We start from the raw sequence: 6,932 nt of genomic DNA on the forward strand, positions 1-6,932 counted from the left end.
TTTTAGCAGCTATGCTGGCAAAAGGAATTGAAAGTTACTGAGATATTCACACTGTGAAAAGCTCTCTGGGGAGGCAGCATTCTGAAAAGATAACTTGAAGGATGTATTTTACAGTGCCTTCAGAAGGGGTAAGAACAGTGACCGAAGAGAGAGAAGGCCTCTGTGACTGGAGTAAGGGCCATGGGAAAGGACTCTGGAGCAGAACTCGGGCCCATCGAAGATTGTCACCTACCCTCTGTCCCCAAAGGCAGAGAACATTCTCCTAGCAGGATTTCAGAGACTGCTGGGGGCCTCCCTTTCTTCCCCTGCTGGATGATTATGGTTACTGTGGATGTCCTGTCCCCAGCACTATCTCTGTTGGATGTATAAGAGAGGAGCAACTTGTCCATAGGGCTCTGAATCAAGAGGACTGCACCTGGGTCTGATATGATCCGTGAGGGAGCAGACTTTGGGCTTGATGCCATTACTTGCTTTGGAGAATTGTTTTGAGGGGTTTTGTTGGTGTTGTTTGGTTTGTGGTGCTGGGGTTTGAACCCAGGACCTCATGCACACTAGGCAAGTGCTCTACCACTGAGCCATCCCCCAGCCCTGCTGTTCTGGCAATGTTTTGGGGTCTGCAATAGGAGTGAGTGAGTTTTGCGTGTGGGAAGGATCCAGATAATCAGGGTCAAGATAATCATGGATGGATGGCATTCATGGGCCCAGTTCTTCAGCCAGCTGAGGAATGAGACGTACACACTCAGGCTAGCCTAGTGATCCTCAGAGGCGGGTGAAAGTCAGGATCAGGACAGCCACCCCCAAGCAAGCCAGCTGCAGAATTATGTGTGAGTCCATTCAAGGCCCACAGAAGTGCCCAGCCAACTCAGCTTAAATCGGCGGATCCCCAGCCAATCCACAGACACATGAAAACTAATACATGATTGTTGTTTCAAGTCACAGGGTGCCCTTGCTACTTGCCTTGGCCAGTCAATGCAGCAGGGTTGATGTGGAGCCAGTCCTGAGCCTAAGCTGGGAGGCCTTGCACACTGTATTGGCCGTCTCTGCCTGCTGCCTTCTCGGAGTGCATAGGCCTGGGCTGGCCTCTTGGAGCATGAGAAACGCCCCCGGGGCACAGCCAGGTCAGGCCAGCTGTCACAGCAGAGGCTCCAGACAGGTGAGACAGCCCAGCCCACATCTAACCTGCCAGGGGACCGCAGGCACAGACACAGTGAAACCAGCCGAGACCAGAGCTGCTCAGCGACAGGAAATGATGCTCGCAGGCTCCTGGATTTTGATGTGCAGCCTTGCTGTGGCAATGGATAAAGGATACAGAGCTCAAGTGGTGGGGAAGGCGATCACTTGAGGGAGGGAAAGTGGGGTGCTGGGAAGCGAGTTCAAAGTGTGGGCGGTACTGAAGGTAACCCCGCAGGATTCAAGCCAGGAGGCCCAGACCTCCACGTCTGGCTGGCCTGGCCAGGTGTTAGATGACTAAATGAGGATTTGATTGCCTGGCTGACTGAGCGCTAGGCTGTGGGTTGGATGTCTGCCAGGTTCATTAACAAACAGGCTGGCCTGCTGGGATGTTTTATCAGCCTGTTTTTTTCCTATTTGCCAGTGGCCAGGCCTTTGAAACTCCTATCAAAAGCTGCTTCCGTGGGCCAGGTAGATCCTGGCGAGTTTTGTCTTACAGGACAGAGTTTTCTTGATGTTGAGCAAGAACTTCCAGAAACTCTTGAATCCCGCATCTCAGCTCTGTGTGCCAGTGCCACCCAGCTGTCGCATGCCCTCTGAGCCTCACTGCATCCCGGGCCATGTGGGTGATCAAACCTTCTGCTCCAGTTGTCAGTGGGGGGCTTTGGGGAGGCTGTGATGACTTACAAAGGTGATACTGGGACAAGGGAGGCTGAGAGGCTCAGAGCTGCCCACACTTCTGAGGATGTCACAGTGCTGGAGCTGAAATAGACCCTGGAAACCCATGAGTCTGGCCCCATTTTGGGAAATGGGGAGCTCCGCTTTGCCTCCCCTTTAGGCCTCCTGACACTGCTGGGACCACCCTCTTGGGGAGGGGGTAGGGCCACCAAAGGGCAAATGGAGCCTGGCATCCCAGCAGGTGGGAATTGAGATCTCCTTTGTGCCCGCTAGGGCCCAGGTGTCCTTCCCCTTATCCATAGTCGCAGTTTTCCTCCTCTGCCTTCTTAAGTACCTGTCTCGCCCGCTTTATGTCTTGAGGCTGCTTTGAAGGTCTGAGGGTCCCCAGCCTGCGCACAGAGAAGGAGGAAGGCTGCCAAGTGGGTCCTAGACTCTTTGTTAAGAGTCCCTTCTCTGCCAGTTCCCTCCTGGGAAGAGACTGAGGGACACAGGGCTGGGACAGGACCCAGTGTCCAGCACTGGCCTAATACCTGCAGGCTGTGGGATAAGAACTTGTCCCTGGCCCCAGCCTGCAGCGTGTTGTGGTCCCTTCTGGAGATGTGTGTCTTAAAGGGGAAGATGGCTACCCTTTGGGGTATCTACTGCACACCCTTTGGCTCTTCACATGTGAGAGTGGCCTCCGGAATTGAAGGGACCCAGAGAGGCTCAGGGACCATGTCCGGGTTCTGTAGCTAATGTGTGGCCAAAGCTGAAGCCCTGAAACTCGAGCTGTATTTTCGAGTCTAGACCCCAGCTGCACAGCCTCTGCAGGTAGGAGCTGAGTGGGAGCTATGCTAGGTCAGACCCAGACTGGAGGGCCAGCGTTCTGTGAAGCTGGGAGGGACCCCAAGAGTGAAAACCACCCTCGACCTCTGCCCAGTGGCTGGAGACGGTAAGGAAATGTTCCCTGGGCCCCCAGGTGGGCTGTGTCCCAGCAGCGCTTGGGGTTCTGGGGCTCCACTTGGAAGCGGCTTTGTAGGGCAGGCTTCCCTTCCCCAGCCAGCGAGGTCTCCTATACCCAGCTTCCCCACCAGGATCCCCACCCGCAACCTCCCCTGCTGTCTGTCAAGTCCAGACCAGAACCTTCCCCTGTCTCTGTCACTGGCTCACCGTCCACCTGCCACCTGTGTGAGCTTGGAGTAGGGCGGCTTGAGTCGGGTCCTGGCTTCCTGGAATGTTACCTCTCTGTGCCTCAGTCTCCTTATCTGTAAACTGGAGATAAGGAGGGGACTACTTCACAGGGTGGGGGGTGAGGGATCCTTCCGGTATCTGGCTTGGGTTCATCGGAGGCTCCTTTCCGCTGGATCCCTCTGCAGACCCACCCCCACCTCCACGCCCATTGAACGACCTTTCTTTGGTGGGCGGGGAGCACAGTGGTTTCCAAAGCAAATCCAAGCCCAGCGTAGCTCCGGGCTACGGGTCCCACATTTTGAGACCCGTACTTATCCCAGATGTCCAGGTATTGTAATTACAAGCTTTATTTCTGCTGGACCCGGACCCAGCCCTCCTCCTTCCCAGCAGCGGCTGCCACCCCGCCGGGCTGGGCCGCTGCTTCTGATCTCTCCACGGATCCGCATCCCCCGGGGCGCGAGGCGCTGCGCTGCCCCAGGCGATGGAATGGGCTTGTAGAACCCGTTCCCCGGGCTACCTCAGGAGCTCTGAGTTTGGTAAAGACAGCGCACGGCGGCTGGCAGTCCCTGGTCTGTTGAGGGGCGGGCCAGGCTCCTAGCTCAGCCTTTATCCCCACCCCCTTCTCCGCCACTCCATCCGCAGACCTTTGACCCCTCTCCGCCGCAAAAACCTCCTGCGGCCACATGCACCGCCCCAGAGCAAGGGCTGGAGTGTCGAGACGCACAGCCAATGACAGCAGAAGTAGAGCATTACATCATCACAGTAGGCTCCCATTGGTTGGGGTCCCAGCCTTGACAATGGTCTCTGCTTACCGCAGGCTTGCAAAGTTCTGGTGCTGGCTTTACGCGTGGGGCAGAGCCCGGGCCCGACCAAGCTAGAGATCCAGGCTCTGCCATTGATTAGAGGCGAGGCACAGTGTCGCTGGACATCAGCTTCCTCAGCTCTATCATCCTTCCTGGCTGCCACCGCTTTAGGGAAACTGCCCAGGCCCTTCCAGGTTGGGTGCTCAGGTGCTGCGAGCGGAGCCTTGCCACCCTCGCCCCTCCAACGGCCTGTCTGTCCGGTTGCTCCTTGCCATCCCTGCAGCCTGGCTGGAAGGGGGCATTGCAATCATGTTTAATGTTAACCGTTTCCTAAACGGCGGGCCCTGAGCTCAGCCTCCTACTCACTTCATTCCTATCATATAGACCAGCTCCCACGCAGCCCTAAGGGTCTGGGAACACCGACATTGAGGCTGGGGGGGAGGGGGGAGGAGCCTGAGGACAAGGCCACAGAATTGGGGAGCGGGAGAGCCAGGATTGGCACCCAATAGGCTGCCTGGACGGCCCTTCCCTTGATGCCACCGACCCTCACTGTCATGCCTGGTTTGGTGGAGCCTTCCCGAGCTGGCTGTTGGTGCAGGCCTGTCCAAGCAACAGCCTTCAGGGAGCCTGGGTGCCGGTGGGAGGAAGCTGTGACCGGGATCTGATCAGGACTAGTGTGGTCCCGAGATGGCAGGAGGAATTCTAGCTCTCTGGCTACCCCAGGGATGGTGGTGTAGAAACCACAGGCAGCTGGCTGCTGTCAGGTCGGCAGTGGCGTTTAGTCCCAGTGGGCATAGCCTCCTCCTCTGCATTCCCCTCCAGCCCAAGCTGTGTGCAGTTTCTTCAAACCTGTGCCTCCTCTTTAGGGCTTGGTGTCTCCAGTCTGCATGAGAAAGGCTGGGGATGGAAACATGCACATCCAGGAAAGCTGTGCAGACCAATGCCCGCCCCGTCCCCAGCTTGCCGGCATAGGGCCTGTGCCCCCCAGTTTGGGTCCTGGGGCTGCTGTCTCCGTGGGACCAGGGAGTGGGAGCAGGTGTCTGAGTGCTCAGGAGGATCAGCACTTCAGACCTTAGGGAGGTCTCCAGGGAGCCAAGCTTGGTGACTTAGAACATACATAGCTAAGGCCCCCCTACCAGTTCTTGGTGCTGTAGATGGCAGGGGAGGGAGATTCTGCTCCAAAGGAAGAGGGGGCCAATTTGTTCAGTGTGGTACTGGCAGGCTCACCAAAGGTCCTAACTGAGAGTGTCTTGTAGACAAATTCCAACTGTGAATAAGGAAGAACTTGGCAGAAGCTCAGAACAAGCCGTCTTGTGATGGTGAGCCCCCGGTCTCCAGAGGCGTGCAAACAGAGCACTTTAACTCATGCACTCAAACTAACCTATACCAGATGCTGTGCTCAGTCCTGCTAGCATAGAGGAGAATGAGAGTGGTGAGGGAAGCCAGTGGGGAAACAGACACTCCATTAGATAAGCACAGTGCTGCCTGGTGAGCAGGAGCAGGAGGTCAGCACGGGCATCTGGGAGCACAGGTGGGGGATCCTGAAGGCTGCTCTGAGGATGAGGGCAGTGTTTGCTGGGCCTTAGGGTGAACCAGAAGTTTGCCACGCAGACAAGGGCCAGGGAGAGGACTGGCATCCATTCAACCCCCCATTCAGGCTGTATTTTCAGAATTATATACAAAAGGGCATGTTGTGGAAGAGACATACATAGCAGTGGAGGACAGGACTGGGGACTTTGAAAATATTCCAAGGTGGTCAGAACTGATCCCTGAGTAGAGAGGGACATTTCCCCAGCTTCATGGTGTTCTAGAAGGGTCCTGGAGCTTCCCCTTCTTGACAGGCCTCCTTTCTCCTCCCCCTCTGCACAGCCAGCCCATCCTTGTCCATGAGCTGTTCCAGAAAGATGCAGATCCAAGGAGACTCTGGGAGCTGTGTATCCTAGCAACCTAGCAACCTCGGAGGCTGGCATCTGCAGGGCTAGGCCCAGGCTCAAGATTCTTTTGAATTCCCCAGCCTCTCCTTAATGGCAAAGCTTCCCACAGGGATGTGGCAGTGGGGGAAGAGGGAGAGGTGGGCACGAAGTATAGCATTAACTCTATCACAGCTTAGGTCAAGCCTCTGTAATATGACAGTCACCTCTGCAACAACACAGCCAGGAATAAGAGTGGGAGACTCCAGGGTGGGGTGCTTAACTGAATACGACACCTACCTGTCACCAAGGCTAATTTATAACCATTGAGAATACAGTGATCTAGGGAGTGATCCACAATGACAGGTAACAGCATAAAAAGACCATTGGACATTCTGTTCCTTTCAGTGGAAGATCACAACATGATGTGCGCCCCCCCATCAAATCTGAATCACATTGTGCCTGTAGATCAAACCTAAATCAGATTGTGACTCTCCAGGCGAATCTCCCAGCTGTAGGATCTGCAGAGGGCAGCAGGCAGGGGATCACGTGTAACATGTTAATGTGTCTTAACTGCACCTCAGGGTTGTGGACAGATTTTGTAGGAAAAAAAAACCTCACAGGAAAAAAAATGCTATAGGTTTAATCAACAAAAGATTGCAAAGAAAAAGAATAAAAGAAAAAAAACCATAAAGGGAGTTTACAGATTGACAGAAGTTTAAGAGAAATATCAATCAATTATAAACACATGGGTTTTACTTGGATCTTGAGTCTTAATAACAAACTAAAAAACAACCATGACAATGCAAACTAAAATGCTCATGAGCAGTTGGGGAAATTTGAATGTAGGCTGCTTAATACTGTTAAGGGATTATTTGTATTTTGGAGCCCTTTGGAAATAATGTTGGGTTATGGTTTTATGCTTTTTTTCTCCAATCAGATTTTATTGGTACATTTTGCATATACATGATGATCACACCCATCAGAGAGCATTTGTACCTACACCTGATATAACTTGTTTCTTTTTTTCCCCCATTTGGTTTTATGTTTAAAAGGAATCCCAACTGTTGAGGGATTTGTGCTGAAATATACATAGATGAAACCATAAGCTGTCTGGGATGTGCTTTAGAATCGTGCATGGTGGAGAGAAGGAGGGAGCAAAGCGTTGGAGAAAATGTGGCTCCTGCTATGGCTGGATGAT

At 53.9% G+C, this 6,932-nt stretch overlaps 1 non-coding gene across 1 annotated transcript; it reads right to left on the bottom strand.

Moving 5' to 3' along the window:
• Positions 1–513: 513 nt before the first annotated feature.
• On the bottom strand, positions 514–585 carry Trnat-agu. The gene has a single exon. It is a non-coding gene; the product is annotated as a tRNA-Thr (tRNA).
• Between the last annotated feature and the right edge of the window lie 6,347 nt (positions 586–6,932).

Source organism: Chinchilla lanigera, unplaced genomic scaffold (assembly GCF_000276665.1).
Source record: "Chinchilla lanigera isolate Chin_1 unplaced genomic scaffold, ChiLan1.0 scaffold00037, whole genome shotgun sequence".
NCBI classification, from domain to species: domain Eukaryota; kingdom Metazoa; phylum Chordata; class Mammalia; order Rodentia; family Chinchillidae; genus Chinchilla; species Chinchilla lanigera.